The 17,556-nt window shown below is 37.3% G+C and overlaps 1 non-coding gene across 1 annotated transcript; it reads left to right on the forward strand.

The window, feature by feature from the left end:
- The first annotated feature begins 262 nt into the window (after nucleotides 1-262).
- On the forward strand, nucleotides 263-368 carry LOC122204347. The gene has a single exon (XR_006195632.1). It is a non-coding gene; the product is annotated as a U6 spliceosomal RNA (small nuclear RNA).
- The last annotated feature ends 17,188 nt before the right edge of the window (nucleotides 369-17,556 follow it).

Genomic DNA, 17,556 nt, shown 5'->3' on the forward strand with positions numbered 1-17,556 from the left:
TACAGGTTGATGTAAGGATCAACTTTATTTGCTTTTGACTGGCTTGATACCAACTCAGGGCATAAGTAATGCTATTATCTGTGTTCTCACTGCTATTCAGAAACTCTGGTTAGCAGTAAAGTAATTTATGATAAGTACATAAAATCTGAATCTTCTATTCAGCTGGTCAACTAAACTTAACCCTTGATGACTATGTAGCTCTTGATACTGTTGAAGCATTTTCTTATCTAAACCAGGCATTAAAGCATAAGAAACAGTACTGGTATTTGCTTTGGCAACCCATATACTAAAATTGGAATGATACAAAGAAGATTAGCATGGCCCTGAGCCAGGATGACATGCGAATTTGTGAAGATTCCACAGTTTTAAAAGGAAAGGCTATTATGGGGCGCCGGGGTAGTTCAGCCAATTGAGTGCGCAACTTTGGCTCAGGTTGTGATCTTGCACGGTTTGTGAGTTCCAGCCCCGCATCAGTCTCTATGCTGGTGGTATGGAAACTGTTTGAGATTCTCTCCCTCTGCCCCTTCCCCACTTGTGCATGCTCTCTCTCTCTCAAAAATAAAAAAATACACTTTAATTTTTTTCTAAAAAGGAAAGGGCATTCTAACACACAAACTAGTTTTGTACTAGAACTTGCTGACTTGTAATATGGAATTTTTCCTTTTTGCTAATAATCAGTATTACTCTATAAGTCGCTTGGACATTGGCCACTTGTAAAAATTTAAACCCTAACAATTATGAAAACCACATTGAAAAATAATAATAATTAACTTCATTTGGTTATAATTTTTAAATATTTTCAGAAGAAGACTGGGGAGGGAATAAAGAAGAAGAGTGGGTGATTTCTTTCCTAAGTATAAAATAAAGGAACGTGCATTCGATATCAAAACAAAAACAAACACTAGCCCTGGACTGAGAATCATGAAACCTGGTTTCTGACAATAACGGTCAATATCTATGACAGTTTTAAAAAGTTGTTTTACTTACCTAAGTTTTTTTTTTAATTTAACTTTTTAAAAAATTTACATCCAAATTAGCATATAGTGCAACAATGATTTCAGGAGTAGATTCCTTAATGCCCTTTACCCATTTAGCCCATCCCCCCTCCCACAACCCCTCCAGTGACCCCCTGTTTGTTCTCCATATGTAAGAATATCTTATGTTTTGTCCCCCTCCCTGTTTTTATATTATTTTTATTTCCCTTCCCTTATGTTCATGTGTTTTGTCTCTTAAAGTCCTCATATGAGTGAAGTCATATGATATTTGCCTGTCTCTGACTCATTTTGCTTAGCATAATACCCTCCAGTTCCATCCAAGTAGTTGCAAATGGCAAGATTTCATTGTTTTTGATTGCCAAGTAATACTCCATTGTGTGTGTGTGTGTGTGTGTGTGTGTGTGTGTGTGTGTGTATACACATATATATATACTACCTCTTCTTTATCCATTCATCCATCGATGGACATTTGGGCTCTTCCCATACTTTGGCTATTGTTGATAGTGCTGCTATAAACATTGGGGTACATATGTCCCTTTGAAACAGTATACCTGTATCCCTTGGATAAATACCTAGTAGTTCAATTGCTGGGTTGTAGGTAGTTCTATTTCTAATTTTTTGAGGAACATCCATACTGTTTCCCAGAGCAGCTATACCAGCTTGCATTCCCACTAACAATGCAAAAGAGATCCTCTTTCTCAGCATCCTTGCCAACATCTATTGTTGCCTGAGCTGTTAATGTTAGCCATTCTGACAGGTGTAAGGTGGTATCTCATTGTGGTTTTGATTTGTATTTCCCTGATGATGAGTGATGTTGAGCATTTTTTTATATGTCAGTTGGCCATCTGGATGTCTTCTTTGGCGAAGTGTCTGTTCATGTCTTTTGCCCATTTCTTCACTGGATTATTTGTTTTTTGGGTGTTGAGTTTGATAAGTTCTTTATAGATTTTGGATACCAACCATTCATCTGATAAGGCATTTGCAAATATCTTCTCCCATTCTGTCAATTGTCTTTTAGGTTTCTGATTGTTTCCTTCACTGTGCAGAAGCTTTTGATTTTGATGAGGTCCCAGTAGTTCATTTTTGCTTCTGTTTCCCTTGTCTCCGGAGGCGTGTTGAGTAAGATGTTGCTACAGCCAAGATCAAAGAGGTTTTTGCCTGCTTTCTCCTTGAGGATTTTGATGGCTTCCTGTCTTACATTGAAGTCTTTCATCCGTTTTGAGTTTATTTTTGTGTATGGTGTAAGAAAGTGGTCCAGGTTTATTCTTCTGCATGTTGCTGTCCAGTTTTTCCAGCACCACTTGCTGAAGAGAAAGTCTTTATTCCATTGGATATTCTTTCCTGTTTTGTCAAAGATTAGATGGCCATGTGTTTGTGGGTCCATTTCTGGGTTCTCTTTTCTGTTCCATTGATCTGAGTGTTTGTTCTTGTGCCAGTACCATACTGTTTTGATGATTACAAGCTTTGTGGTATAGGTTGAAGTCCGGGATTGTAATGCTTCCTGCTTTGGTTTTCTTTTTCAAGATTGCTTTGACTATTCGGGGTCTTTTCTGGTTCCATACAAATTTTAGAATTATTTGTTCTAGCTCTGTGAAGAATGCTGGTGTTAGTTTGATAGGGATTGCATTGAATAGATTGCTTTGGGTAGGATTGGCATTTTAACAATATTTGTTCTTCCTATCCAGGAGCATGAAATCTTTTTCCATTTTTTTGTGTCTTCTTCAATTTCTTTCATAAGCTTACTTTCGTTTTCAGTGTATATATTTCTTACCTCTTTGGTTAGATTTATTCCTAGGTATTTTATGGGTTTTGGTGCAGCTGTAAATGGGATCAATTCCTTGATTTCTCTACTGTTGCTTCATTGTCAGTGAATAGGATTGCAACCGATTTCTGTACATTGATTTTATATCTTGTCACTTTGCTGAATTTATGAATCAGTTCTAGTATTTTTTTGGTGGAATCTTTTGGGTTTTCCATATCATGTCATCTGTGAAGAGTGAAAGTTTGACCTCCTTCTGGCCGATTTAGATGCCTTTTATTTCTTTGTGTTTTCTGATTTGCAGAGGCTAAGACTTCCAATGCTATGTTGAATAACAGTGGTGAGAGTGGACATCTCTGTCTTGTTCCTGACCTTAGGAGGAAAGTTCTCAGTTTTTCGCCGTTGAAGATGATATTAGCGTTAGGTCGTTTATATATGACTTTTATGATCTTGAGGTATGATCCTTCTATTCCTACTTTCTTGAGGGTTTTTATCAAGAAAGGATGCTTGATACTTTTATCAAGAAAGTATTTTGTCATGCTTTCTCTGCATCTATTGAGACGTTCATATGGTTCTTGTCCTTTCTTTTATTGATGTGATGAATCACATTCATTGTTTGGTGGATATTGAACCAGCCTTGCATCCCAGGTATAATTCCCACTTGGTCATGGTGAATAATTTTTTTTAACGTATTGTTGGATACAGTTGGCTAATATCTTGTTGAGGATTTTTGATCTATGTTCATCAGGGAAATTGGTTTATAGTTCTCCTTTTTAGTGGGGTCTCTGTCTGGTTTTGGAATCAAGGTAAAGCTGGCCTCATAGAAAGAGTTTGGAAGTTTTCCTTCCATTTCTATTTTTTGGAACAGCTTCAAGAGAATAGGTGTTAACTCTTCCTTAAATGTTTGGTAGAATTCCCCTGGAAAGCCATCTGGCCCTGGATTCTTGTTTTTTGGCAGATTTTTGATTACTAATTCAATTTCTATACTGGTTATGGGTCTGTTCAAGTTTTCTATTTCTTCCTGTTTCAGTTTTGGTAATGTATATGTTTCTAGGAATTTGTCCATTTCTTCCAGATTGCCTATTTTATTGGCATGTAATTGCTCATAATATTCTCTTATTATTGTTTTTATTTCTACCATGTTGGTTGTGATGTCTCCTCTTTCATTCTTGATTTTATTTATTTGGGTGCTTTCCTTTTTGTTTTTGATCAAACTGGCTAGTGGTTTATCAATTTTGTTAATTCTTCCAAAGAATCAGCTTCTCGTTTCATTGATCTGTTCTACTATTTTTTTGGTTTCGATAGCATTAATTTCTGCTCTAATCTTTATTATTTCCTGTATTCTGCTGGTTTTGGGTTTTATTTGCTGTTGTTTTTCCAGCTTTTTATGGTTTAAGGTCAGGTTGTGTATCTGAGATCTTTCTTCCTTCTTTGAAGGCCTGGATTGCTATATACTTTCCTTTTATGACCTCCTTTGCTGCATCCCAGAGGTTTGGGGTTGTGGTGTTATCATTTTCATTGGCTTCCATATACTTTTTAATTTCCTTTTACACTTCTTGGTTGGCCCATTCATTCTTTAGTAGGATGTTCTTTAGTCTCCAAGTATTTGTTACCTTTCCAATTTTTTTCTTGTGGTTGATTTCGAGTTTCATAGCATTGTGATCGGAAAATATGCACGGTATGATTTCGATCTTTTAATACTTGCTGAGGGCTGATTTGTGTCCCAGTATGTGGTCTATTCTGGAGAATGTTCCATGTGCACTGGAGAAGAATTTATATTCCACTGCTTTAGGATGAAATGTTCTGAATATATCTGTTAAGTCCATCTGGTCCAGTGTGTCATTCAAAGCCATTGTTTCCTTGTTGATTTTTTGATTAGGTGATACGTCCATTGCTATGAGAGGGGTGTTGAAATCTCCTACCATTATGATATTACTATCAATGAGTTTCTTTATGTTTGTGATTAATTTATATATTTGGGTGCAGCCACATTTGGCACATAAATGTTTACAATTGTTAGGTCTTCTTGGTGGTTAGACCCCTTAATTATGATATAATGCCCTTCTTCATCTCTTGATACAGTCTTTATTTTAAAGTGTAGATTGTCTGATATAAGTATGGCTACTCTGGCTTTCTTTTGTTGACCATTAGTATGATAGTTGGTTCTCCATCTCCTTACTTTGAATCTAAAGGTGTTTTTAGGTCTAAAGTGGGTCTCTCATAAACAGCATATAGATGGATCTTGTTTTCTTATCCATTCTGTTGCCCTATGTCTTTTGATTGGAGCACTGAGTCCATTGACATTTAGAGTGAGTACTGAGAGATATGAATTTATTGCCATTACGTTGCTTGTAGAGTTGTAGTTTCTGGTGGTGTTCTCTAGTCCTTCCTAATCTTTTTTGCTTTTGGTGTTTATTTCTTTGTTTGTTTTTTCATCTTTTCTCCCCTCAGAGAGTCCCCCTTAATATTTCTTGCAGTGCTGGTTTAGTGATCACAAACTTCTTTAATTTTTGTTAGTCTGGGAAACTTTTGATCGCTCCTTCTGTTTTGAATTACAGCCTTGCTGGATAAAGAATTCTTGGTTGCATATTTTTCTGATTCAGCACATTGAATATATCCTTCCACTTCTTTCTGGCCTGCCAAGTTTCTGTGGATAGGTCTGCTACAAACCTCATCTATCTTCCCTTGTAGGTTAAGGAGTTTTTTTTCCCTTGCTGCTTTCATGATTCTCTTCTTGCCTGAATATTTTGTGAATTTGACTATGATATACCTTGTTGATGATCGGGTTTTGTTAAATCTAAAGAGAGTCCTCTGTTCTTCCTGGATTTTGATGTCTGTGTCTTTCCCCAGGTTAGGAAAGTTTTCTGCTATGATTTGCTCACATAACCCTTCTACCCCTATTTCTCTTTTCCTCTTCTGGGACCCCTATCTGATTTTGTTCCTTTTAATGAGTCACTGATTTCCCTAATTCTTACGTCGTGTTCTTTTGCCTTAATCTCCCTCTTTTTTTCTGTTCATTATTCTCCATAAGTTTGTCCTCTATATCGCTGATTCTATGATCTGCCTCATCCATCCTTGCTGCTGTGGCATCCATTCAAGATTGGAGCTCAGTTATAGCATTTTTTAATTCATCCTGACTAGCTTTTACTTCTTTTATCTCTGCAGAAAGGGATTCTAATCTATTTTTGACTCCAGCTAATATTCTTATTATCATGATTCTAAATTCTGGTTCAGACATCTTGCTTGTATCTGTGTTGGTTAAGGCCCTGGCTGTCATTTCTTCCTGCTCTTTCATTTGGGGTAAATTCCTTCATTTCATCATTTTGAAGGGAGAAAGGAATTAATGAGGTAGAAAAATTAAAATTAAAGGGGCACCTGGGTGGCTCAGTCGGTTAAGCGTCCGACTTCGGCTCAGGTCATGATCTCGCGGTCCGTGAGTTCGAGCCCCGCGTCAGGCTCTGTGCTGACAGCTCAGAGCCTGGAACCTGTTTCAGATTCTGTGTCTCCCTCTCTCTCTGACCCTCCCCCATTCATGCTGTCTCTCCCTGTCTCAAAAATAAATATATGTTAAAAAAAATTAAAAAAAAATAAAATTAAAAAAAATTAAATTAAAAAAATATTAAAATATTAAAAAGAGACTCACAAAAAAAATCAAATAAATGATGCTAGATCCTAGGTGTGTTTTGGTCTGGGTGTTGAAAGTGGCTTGATAGATTAGAGACAAAAGGGGAAAAAAAGAAAAAAAAGGAAATTGTTTGAAAATTTGAAAAAATGGATACACTGGAGTAGACTAAAATGATGGAAGTAAACTAGAATTTGAAAAAATTTACATAAAAGTATAAAATATACTAGAAAAATATTAAAGAAAAATATTTTTAATAAAAATTTAAAATGAAAATGAATTTTTTCCTCTTTGTGTATTCAAGAAAAAAGAAATGAAAAAGAGGGAAAAAAAAGAAAGAAAATTGAATAGTTGGACTTGCTAACACACTGAAATATGACTGGAATTACTTCGTTGTCCCCTGGAAGTCAAACTATAAAGCGCTTTATAGTCCTTAAACTAAGCAGGCAGTGAGCTTGTGTTCTTGAAAAGCGAGGTTAGCCCAATTGGGCGGGGCTTAGTGTAACACCTCCTTTCTCCACTAGATGGTGCTGCTAATCTACCGGGGTGGATTGTTGAGGCGCTTATAGGTGTGTACGCACATGCGTGGGAGTTGTGAAAATGGTGTCACCCAGCTATCCGGTCTCTAGTATTGGAACTCTGTTCTCCCCAATCATCAGTCATACGTCCATCTTTTGTCATCAGCTTTCATCCACTCTCCGCTTTTACATTGTCCGTGAGCAAGTCCCAGGTAGTACCTCTCTCCCGAGTTTTGTCTCAGATGTGACTGTTTTCCCCAGCCCCTTACTTCTGAGGTACTGCAGCTTTGACCCGTTCTGCCCCTCTGCAGAGGGTCTTAACAAGCAATGGCCAAATGCTGGCCACACCCAAGAATATTCGTGGGACCGTGCTGCTGCTGATGCCCAAAGACTGTGGCCAGGTGCCAGGCTGCCCCAGAAAAAGTTCATGAGACAGTGTGGCACCAGCGTTTCAGGGATTATGGAAAATCACAACACACATCTGGCACCAGGCTTCACCCTCAATGACCTTGTTCCATCACCAGCAAATGTGGCCATTCTCTGGGGTCTGCTTGGCTCAGGTGGCCTCATAGCCTCTACCAAATGTCCTTCCAGCAGTGGAACCGCTTCTCCCCTTGTGCCCCAAGAACCTCCCAGACCCCACTCTGCTCCTAGGGATTCATTCGCCCTTCCCACCAGAGCACCACCAGGTATAGAGCTCTGGAGTTGCAGACTCTGCGCTCCCCCATTTATAGTCTTAGTGGAATTTAAACCCTCTCCTTTCTCCTTTCTCCCTTTTTAGTTCAGTTCCTGCAGCTGTTTCCAATTTTTCACTTTCTCTCCAGCCACTTTTGGGGTGGGGTGCTTTCTCGTATTCTCCCCCTGTCTCTGTCCTCTCTCCACATGCAAAAGCGGCTCCATGCCCCCTGCGGCTTCTGTCTCCCCAAGTTCACCTCTCCAGGTCATGTACCTGCTGAATTCTGTGGTTCAGGTTGTGCAGATTGTTGATCCTCAGGTTGTGCAGATCCTCAGATCAGTTTTCTTGGTGTGCAGGATGGTTTAGTGTTGGTCTGGCTGTATTTCATGGACGTGAGACAGACAAAAAACGTCCATGCTGTTCTGCCATCTTGGCTTCTCCTATTTATCTGAGTTTTTAATTTCTAGTCATACCACATAATCTCTAAACCTCTTCTAGTGATGAACTTGAGTGATGAAGCTACATTTTTTGTTGCTTAATGTGCTTATTTTTCTCAAGAAAGATATTTAGGAGATCATGACCCTGGAGTTATTTATACTGGGACTTTAGGCATATTCAGTGTTGCAGGTCTGCTTCCAAAGAGTAAGCAATTTGTTTCCTCACTTTGGGGAAAGTAAGTATTTTTAAGGGCATGAGTAAGAGACTACTAATAAGGAGGATTTTAAAGTAAATTTACCTTGAACCTTAGATTATCATACCCTCTAAATACTCAAGAATTAAGTGAAGGCTGAGAAACAGTTGGGTAGTGCCTTCTAGTTGCTCACAGCAGGGAGGGTTTGACTCTGGCTTCTTAGAGGAAAGACAAGCAATGAGAATAACTCAAGAACTAGTGGTACTTAAGTCCATCTCCCTCAATATTCCCTACAGCCTAGTAGAGAAAAACAAAGATAAAAGATCTGCATGTGAACAACACACTCAATGGTCTTGAATGTAGAGTAGGGCTTAACTGAAAAATAACTGTACCCAAACTAAAGATTAAGAAAAGAGACAGAGAAACAAAATAAACAAACAAACAGAAACCCCACAATTCCCAGCAAATGATTTCCTATGTTCCTACAATGCCACAAGATTCTGAGGTCAAGCAAGAAGTACTGTATATTTCAAAGTTGCTGAGAGAATAAATCTTGCATGCTCTCATCACAAGGAAAAACATTCTCTTTACAGTGATGGATGTTAACAGGACTTATAGTGGTGATTATTTCATAATGTATACAAATATTGACTTATATTGTTACTTGAAACTAATATATGTCAGTCATACTTCAATAATAACAATAAAAATACAAGGAGAGGCAAAAAGAGAGTCACTTTAGAAATAGAAAATGAATGAATGTATGAATAGATTTTTATAGCCAGCTAAGGTGTTTGTCAAACATCAAGACTTAAAAAAACCCACAAAACAGTTTTAAGCTCATATAACTTAGAACATTCTCTGTGTATGGGCCTTCCATGAAGGATCCATGAGGTTAGTTTTTTTTCAATTAATAGATGAGTGGAAAAACTTCACCAAACACTGATGCTAGGCTTTTTAATGCATATAAATGTAGACCTAAGACAAAAACAAAGGCATAAATGAGGGTGGAAGATAACACAGAAATGCTGTATTTTGTGACAAACCAGAAATAAAGCAACTAAATATAAGTGAAGACAGAGGTGTGGTAGAAAGTAGAATAAGCTCATTGGCTGATGTATTGGCTATAGGTAGGATTTAAAGGGTTGTTAAAAACTAACAAACCAGAAAGTAAAACTATAATAGCAGACTCCAAACTAAATTTTTACTCAAAACTAGATATCTTCTCAAGAAACTAGAAAAAGGACAAGCCAAAGAAAGCACAGGAAGGGAAATAATATAAAGAAGCAGAAGTTAAGATATATTATAGAAAACAGTAGATTTGGGTGTTTGCAAGTGTGTGTGTGTGTGTATTTTTGCAAGTTTCCTTAGGGATTGAATGTGAGGGTTATTTCAGAGAGAAGTAGTGTATTCTTTTGGATTTGAGGAAATTTTATGAAAAACACAGATATTATTAGGTTATAAAACATTTATATGTACTTTTAAATACAAATTTTTATTGTTGGAACTGAAATTATCACAGAGAAGTCCAGGCCTATCCTAAAGCACTTAGAATAAAGGTGATACCACAAACAAACTGCTAATTCAGCAGGTATCTACATACACACACACACACACACACACACACACACACACCACATACACACGGACACATGGATATTTTTTCTGTAGTTCATTATTTTACAACTTGAAATTGAGAATATAGGAGATTTTCCTTATATAAACTCACAGTCCTTATATTTAAATGGCAAGAGAGGATTAATACTGTGAAAAGCCCAAGCAGAGTTGTTGTGTTCATCTCTGTAACTGATGATATGAATAAGGGAATCTATAATGTGCAATATCTGCCCTAGCCCGTGTGGTGATAATAGGAAGACAATGGACATTACTCTTGAGCAAATGAGAGAGATAATCAGTGCTCTATTTCTTCGACTATGTTTGGGTTTTAGAATTGTATTCTTCTAGCTTTCTTTTAATGCGCAGTGTTACTACTGTTCTTTGAAGGAGAAAAACTCTTAAATATATTGAGTCTGAAACCCTGCCTCACTCCCCTTTTCCATGAAGCACTCTCATGAAATTCTTTATTATCAAAAACGATTGCATTGTAGCAGGACAAACATTTTGATGGGATGAACTGGAGAAAGGATGCCTTATAGAATATTTCTACAACATGAAGCTAAGAACAGTTGTTCTGAGGGTTGAGATTTTATCTTACACATGAGGGTCCAGCATATTCCAGGCTTTCAGAGTATCTATTGACTAAATATGCCAAAGAGTGAACAAGTGTTAATTTTTAACAATTTCTATGCAGATACAGTATTCCCTTCTTTAGACATATTACAGGTTGTCAGTTCCTTTTGTTGTTAATATCTCCATAAAATTTCATCCCTCAAGAACAAAAGAACATGCTAGTTCTACAAGACTAGGCCTAAATTATATTTTCCTAGCCAGAAAAATAGTTTAATTACTTTATAAACTTTTCTCATTTAAAACAAATTTATCTTGTGTCTTTGATGATTACCATAAATTGCAGCCATGCTTTTTCTAATATATTCTCTTACTATTTGGTTTCTCAGAAGATTTAAAGGGTGCCAATTTCCTGTACAATTTATCAGACAATATTCAGCAGTGCCATTTAGAGCACACTTATAAAAATACAACTTACAAAAGATTTATCACATTGCTTGCAGTTTAGCATGTTTCTAAGACCAGTGACCTAGTTTCTCCTTGCCTGATTTTGACAAGAGTAAGCTTAATATTAAATATTAACTCTCCTCCCTGTAAAAAAGGCAGAGATATTATTTATTCAGGATACATTTGTTATAACATTATTTAGAGATTTTCATACTCTACTGCAATGCCTATATAAGGATAATTCCTCCTTATTTGATTTGGTGGTCTTTCCCTGTAAATTTTATTTAGTAGCCTTGTCACCTACCCCTGCCTACACGCACATACACACGGACACATAGCAACACTCCTGTGTGTGTGTGTGTGTGTGTGTAGTCTTTTTGGTTCTGAACTCTGATAAATATACATGCTAATAGATCTCTCTTATTTTCTCTATTTGGCTGGCTAAGGAAGTTGACTACATTGTACCAATTCTTTTATTTGTATTCTTTCTGTCTCACCACACCTCTTCCTTCTCACTTAAATGCTTTATTGATAAAAATCTGGAATTTTCCTCAAGGGAGGGAAGCCCAGGTTATGGGCTCTAGCCCATCCCAGGGACTTCCATATTAAGTCTTTTGGGGGGCCTGGCTGAAATAAAGTGATCTTCCTTCTGATGTGTGCAGCTCTCTTGGGGGCACTAAGGTGAGAAGGGCAAGATGAGCCACAGGCCGTTTTGGATTAAGCCAGTAGTGTTGAGTGGAACCTTAAACCCTACCTTATCTCCAAAATAACCTAATCATTGAATTTGTTAAGGATTATGGGGGACAGCTCCGTGTTCCTTGAAGGTGTCTAAGTCTGGTTCCTTCAGAAGATGGTGCCTCTCTGAGCAAAAGATAAAGAAAAGAGAAGCACAAAATCTTATCTCTTGACCTATCATCTGTACCCACCACTAAGTTGCTTATATTACTCTCTTATATTACTTAAAGCCATTAAATCCACACCATAGTCTTGTCAGGTAGCCACTGTCATGAGAACACTTGAGATCACTCAGCCCCTAAGTCTCAGAACTGTCCTCCCCCCTTGAAGAAGCACCCCCTCCACCCCCCACACACAGCTTTCATCGTTGCTCTTCTGGCCAAGGTGACTCACATCAGAACTGAATTATTCCGTATCTTAATTTCCAAATCTCTGTATGTATTTAAATTATATTCTTCTAAAAAACACATTCTTTTAAACACCCGACAGAGACAGGTCTCCATTAAAACCCATGTTCTTTATCTTTCAAAAGTATAGGGTTGGTTTGGGATTCAGCTGTCTTCCTGGAGACCCGATACCTGTGCCCTCTTTGCAGAGACATTGCTCTGTAACTGAATTCTCTCCTGGCCCCCCAGAATTTGGATGTCTTGTTGTATGTACCCTTTTATGTCTTCCTACTGGCTGAGATGAGCAGAGCACCCCAACTCATGAAGATAGTAGATCCACTGTTTCCCTGGGTCTCTGACTCTTGGCATGTGGGTAGCTGCCCATTGCCCCAAGCACCCACCCTGGACTATTACATGAGTAAAAAACAGACCTTTTTATGTCTTAATCTAGTGAATTTATGTTGGGTCTCTTGTGGCTGCAGAATAGTTTAGTGTGTCCTAACCATGGGGCACTCTATATGTTTTGGTTAATTTAATTAACATATTGAATTTTACTGTGTAAAAATATGGTACAGTTTAAATAAATATGTTTCATTGGTGAACTTATCCTGCTAATCAAATTGGTATCTTTATGCATGGCCAAATTAACTATGAAGACAATGAATTTCAAAAAGGGAAAAAAAAAAGATTCCATCAAACTGGTTAGTGGTCAGTGTGTAGAAAAAGTAACTAGTCACTTTGGACTATTTTCCCTTTCTGCTCTATTTTAAAAGTAGTGTGTGGACTCGATGCATGTTAAATGTTTTCTTACCACATACAGGCAGTATTTTTATGCCTTTGCTGTCCTCCATTGTAACTGTTTCCTGTGTTTACCTCAAACAAATTATTTCTCCAGAAACATTAATAAAAAAGAAAAATGAAGACAAGTATTTCTAGTATTTGTTTGTGTAATCCATTTTGTAGATTTAATTTCTGTGATGTCTTTAAAAATGTCAGACCTTCTTTATTACTGATCAGTTTGGTGAAGTCTTGCTGAAAATGGGGCAATGTGATATATGAATTCTCATGGGCATTTCTAACTTCCTACAGCTAGGACATGGTTATTTTCATGGGATAATTATTGCAGAAAGACATCATTTCAAACTTAGTGTTTTTTTCTTTCCTCACATAACAGCTTAATCTAGTGTCAACAATACACTTAAAATTGTTTTTATGATCTTAGAACAGGTGGGCACATATTAGGAAATGTCAAACTCCATCAGTCTGACTGAATATAGACATTCCACGTGGTGATTTTCAATGTAGTAGGAAAGGGAAAAGAAGTTGATCTGTCAAAATAGCAAGACAGTAATATATAATTTCAGTCTTCATCTCCCACCTTATCCCAACTACAAATTTCTTCTCTCTGTTTATATACCTATTTTTATCCTTCATGGCCCTTGCATTCTCAGCTGTGTGATATAAGTTATGAACATAACCATTGGATTCTGTCACATTTTATTTTTTTGTTAATTTTTTAAAGTGTATTATTTTGAGAGAGAGAGAGAGAATGAGTGGGAGAGGGGCAGAGAGAGAGAATCTCAAGCAGGCTCCAGGCTGTCAGCACAGAGCCTTACTTAAGGCTCAGACTCACAAACGATGAGATCCTGAACTGAAATCAAGAGTTGGTTGCTTACCCAACTGAGCCACCCAGGCGCCCCTATCACATTTTAAAATCAAAATGCATAGCACTTGAGGAAAAAATACAAAATCTTTAACTTGGCCCACAATGGAAGTGATGAGGTCCATGCCTTCATAACTTGGAAGTTGTGCTACTATATGCTTTCATCATTCCCTACACACAGTAGACTTTCCACCCCCTCCCTTTTTTTGGTCAATTTTGTTTTCTTTTTAATACCTTAAGCACTTTCCTACCTTAAGGCTTTATACCATTCTGTTCCCTTTTCAGGAATACTTTTTCCCCACATCTTTCTACATCCAAGTTAAATGACATTTCTTCAAAAAGGCTTTCCCAAGTCTTCAAATATGGTGCCCTCTTATAACTGAGTACTTATCAGTGTTTATAATTTGCTTTTGTATTTGATTATTAGTTTATTTTTTTAATTTTTTAAATATTTGTTCACTTTTGAGAGAGACACACAGAATGGAGGAGGAGCTGAGAGACAGAGAGACAGAACTCAAAGCAGGCTCCAGGTTCCAAGTTGTCAGCACAGAGCCTGATGCAGGTCTCGAACTCACGAACTGTGAGATCATGATCTGAGCTGAAGTCAGACGCTCAACCATCTGAGCCACCCAGGTGCCCCAATTATTAGTTTAATATTTTTCAATTCTCTTGTTTTATCTGCCCAGCATTCTTCTGTACAGAAATATCTTTCTGGAAACTTCTTCCCCATTCCATCTATGTTGTCTTTACTAGAAATGTCTTTTATATATTTGTAAACCTACCCAAACAATTTTCTAGTAGAGAGATGGACACCTAATTCCATCTGAGCACCTTCTAGCCACAACTGATTGGAAAGGGGGCCAATCAGAGTTCTTCCCTAGGATTCTTCAAACTGCAGTTATCATAATCAGCCTTCTCTTGGGTAGCACTTGGTACTCTGGATAGCCTTCTCTCCACAATTTGGTGAAATCATAGATGTCCACCATGGGAGAGAATGGGGCTGACTTGCAGAAAGAATCAGATATGAGAAAAGGGGGGAGAATTTCAGCAGTATTTGGGTGCCTGGTTCTAGTGGTTCCAGAAGCAACATTACAACATTGATCTTCCTAGAGATAAGCTGATTTTATGAGATACTTCAGTCTCTGCATTGTTCTTACTGAAGTTAGTTTGAGTTGGATTGCTGTTACTGGAATTTAAGATGACAGATTATTAGTATGCCCTGGGTGTAAGCTCTACAAATACAAAGTCACTCTTTCTGGCCAGGATGCACAATCCTCCATTTCTTCAGAACAGACATCTTTGTGTGATTTTGCAAAGGAGGCTCTATCTGCTAAGAATATATTAAACTACAAAGGAACCACATACTAATAATACTACTTCTTCAACTTCTTTCTTTTTTCTCTAGACTGTGAATGTTTGTATGAAGATTTTTTGTTTTATTTTGAAATCTAGAAAGTATTCAGACTGTGAAACCCATAAATATGGGTTTAATCCTTAATCCAAAACCAACCATTCTAGTCGTTTTAAACTTTAAACTTCTCTTCCTTTCTACCCTACCAAAATGTAAATTCTTATTTGAAAATCAGGTGAAGAAGTTTTCTTTTTAATAAAATTTCTTTCGCTGATTTCTGGCATTTAATAATTCCAAAATTCTGTCATCTTAGGTACAAGTGGAGAGGAACCCAGCTATTTGAGCATATTTGCCTGAGAGTGTCCTGGTAATGAAGGATCCAGGAATCCAGCTGAGCAATGTAAAAGTGTAGGCTCCCCCTGTTTTCTCAAAATTCCCACCCTGGGACTAAGATCTCGCCACCTCACCATATGCTTAGAATATTTCAGGGTGTAAAGTCAAATTGGAACCATGTTTCCTGCTGTTTCACCATGATTGTTTGCACAACAGATGCAGGCAATCCATCAATGCCAGGAGAAACAAAAAGGAAACTGCTCTCATGACCATAGACACCAAAACACAGTTTCTTGCTTAAAAAACAACATAGACCACTATTTTGGTCTTGGTGGGGAAATGCCATTAATATTAATATCTTTAATCAATTTGGAAGTAGATTACACCTATGCCTTATGGAAATAGAGTTGGGTAATTAGATGGAAAAAATAATAGGAATAATGACATTAATAACATGTAACTAATCCTTTATCATTTACAAAACTTTTCTTAAGCCATTTACACATTTAATGTATTAATCTCACAAGTCACATTTTAGAGATGAGAGAAATGAAATTTAGCTTGGCAAAGATGATGGAATAAGTATTGTTAGATAATATAAAGGGCATGTAGTTGAATTTGAGATAAACATTTTTTTTGTTTACATATGTTTCAAATAGTACATGTTCATCTAGAATTCACATTTAGTTGGGTGTCCTGTACTTTTGCTAAATCTGGGAATAAAAATAAGGTCACAAAGTTAGTGAAGGACAAAGCAGAGATCCTTAACAGCCACTAGAGAGGATGATGGTTGACATGAACTTGGAAAATATTGTAGTATACACTTCTATAGATTTATTGTCAGGACATTGCAAGAGACATGATTTCTTCACATTTCAATTTTCTAGGTGTGAAGTTGGTTTGAAGTTGCCCATGAATAGGCATCAATTCTGGTGGCCTTCTTTAAAATATGTGAGGTGTATTGACCCAGGTAGAGATAAGAATTAACCAGGCAGATTTCTTCACTGGCTACCTATCACTAATGACTGAGGGTTAAAGACTTCTCTGAGTGCAATTTGTATTCTGGGATATTTATAAAGAACTAGTCCATCATTAGAAATAATGACCAGTGTATTGCAGGGCTCATCTTGGATCCTGTTAGAAAATAGATCAAAAAAGGGACTTCTCATGGACTAAAAAGAAGGAATATCATTCAACCTTTTGAACCTTTGGGTATCAATATGGGAATGCAAATCAGTGAAGCTGTGGTAGAAGACTTTGGTAGGCTTCTTGGTTCACTCTGCAGGCTAGATACTTATGGATCCTACTAAGACTTACATATTTTTTCTCTAATGTCAGTTTTAAGATTGCTAAGGCTGTGCGTGAACATAAAGATAAACAAAAAGCCTATAGCTTTTATAAAAAGAAATTTTATCATAAATTTAAGTTCTTGATTCCAAAGTTAGGAATCAGAGAAATTCTCAAAAGAAACATAGGGCATTTCTTTCTAGATGTAAAGTAATGAGTTCTGTAATTTGTTTTATAACTAGTAGCAAGCTAGACAGAATTGGTCAGTGGTGGCTGATGTGTTACTTGACTGTAAATGTAAAATGCATATCATAGATTTGGGCTCAGCAAACAGTTTCCTCTTTTCAGTGGGTATATTCCAGGAACACCAAGAATAAATGCCCAGAGGGAAGTCAGGACCATTGAGAATCCTGAGGGGTGGGACCTCTTCCTTTAAGTGGTGGAGCTGAAAACAATACTCCCTCCAAGGAGGGAATCAATTGAATGATGTTTAATAAACTAGTATCGCTTTCTTATGATTTAGATGGATCTACCATTTAAGACATCCACTCATAAATTTGAACATGTCTAGAATAAAGTAGCTTGCAAGTAACATTCCTGGTGCATACTTACAGTGTCATGAGAAATGATAACATAGGCCTCTACTGTGGAATGAATGATACTAGTAAGGGTTCAACAAGCCCCAATCTGTATGAGCTTAAATTAAGTGACAAGCATTAAGAAGTTGAACAACTGACCACAGCGGCAACACTGAAAAATTTTAATCCCCAGAATGGTTTTCTGAGGCAGTGCTAAAATTTATATAAAACATAGACATATCTGGGGCACCGATTGAGCATCCAACTCTTGATTTTGGCTCAGGTCATGATCCCAGGTTGTGGGATAGAGTCCCTTGTCAGGCACCATGCTGAGTGTGGAGCCTGCTTAAGATATCCTCTCTCTTTCTCTCTCCTTCCCTCTCTCTCT

This window comes from Panthera leo, chromosome D3 (genome assembly GCF_018350215.1).
Source record: "Panthera leo isolate Ple1 chromosome D3, P.leo_Ple1_pat1.1, whole genome shotgun sequence".
In the NCBI taxonomy this organism is placed as follows: Eukaryota; Metazoa; Chordata; class Mammalia; order Carnivora; family Felidae; genus Panthera; species Panthera leo.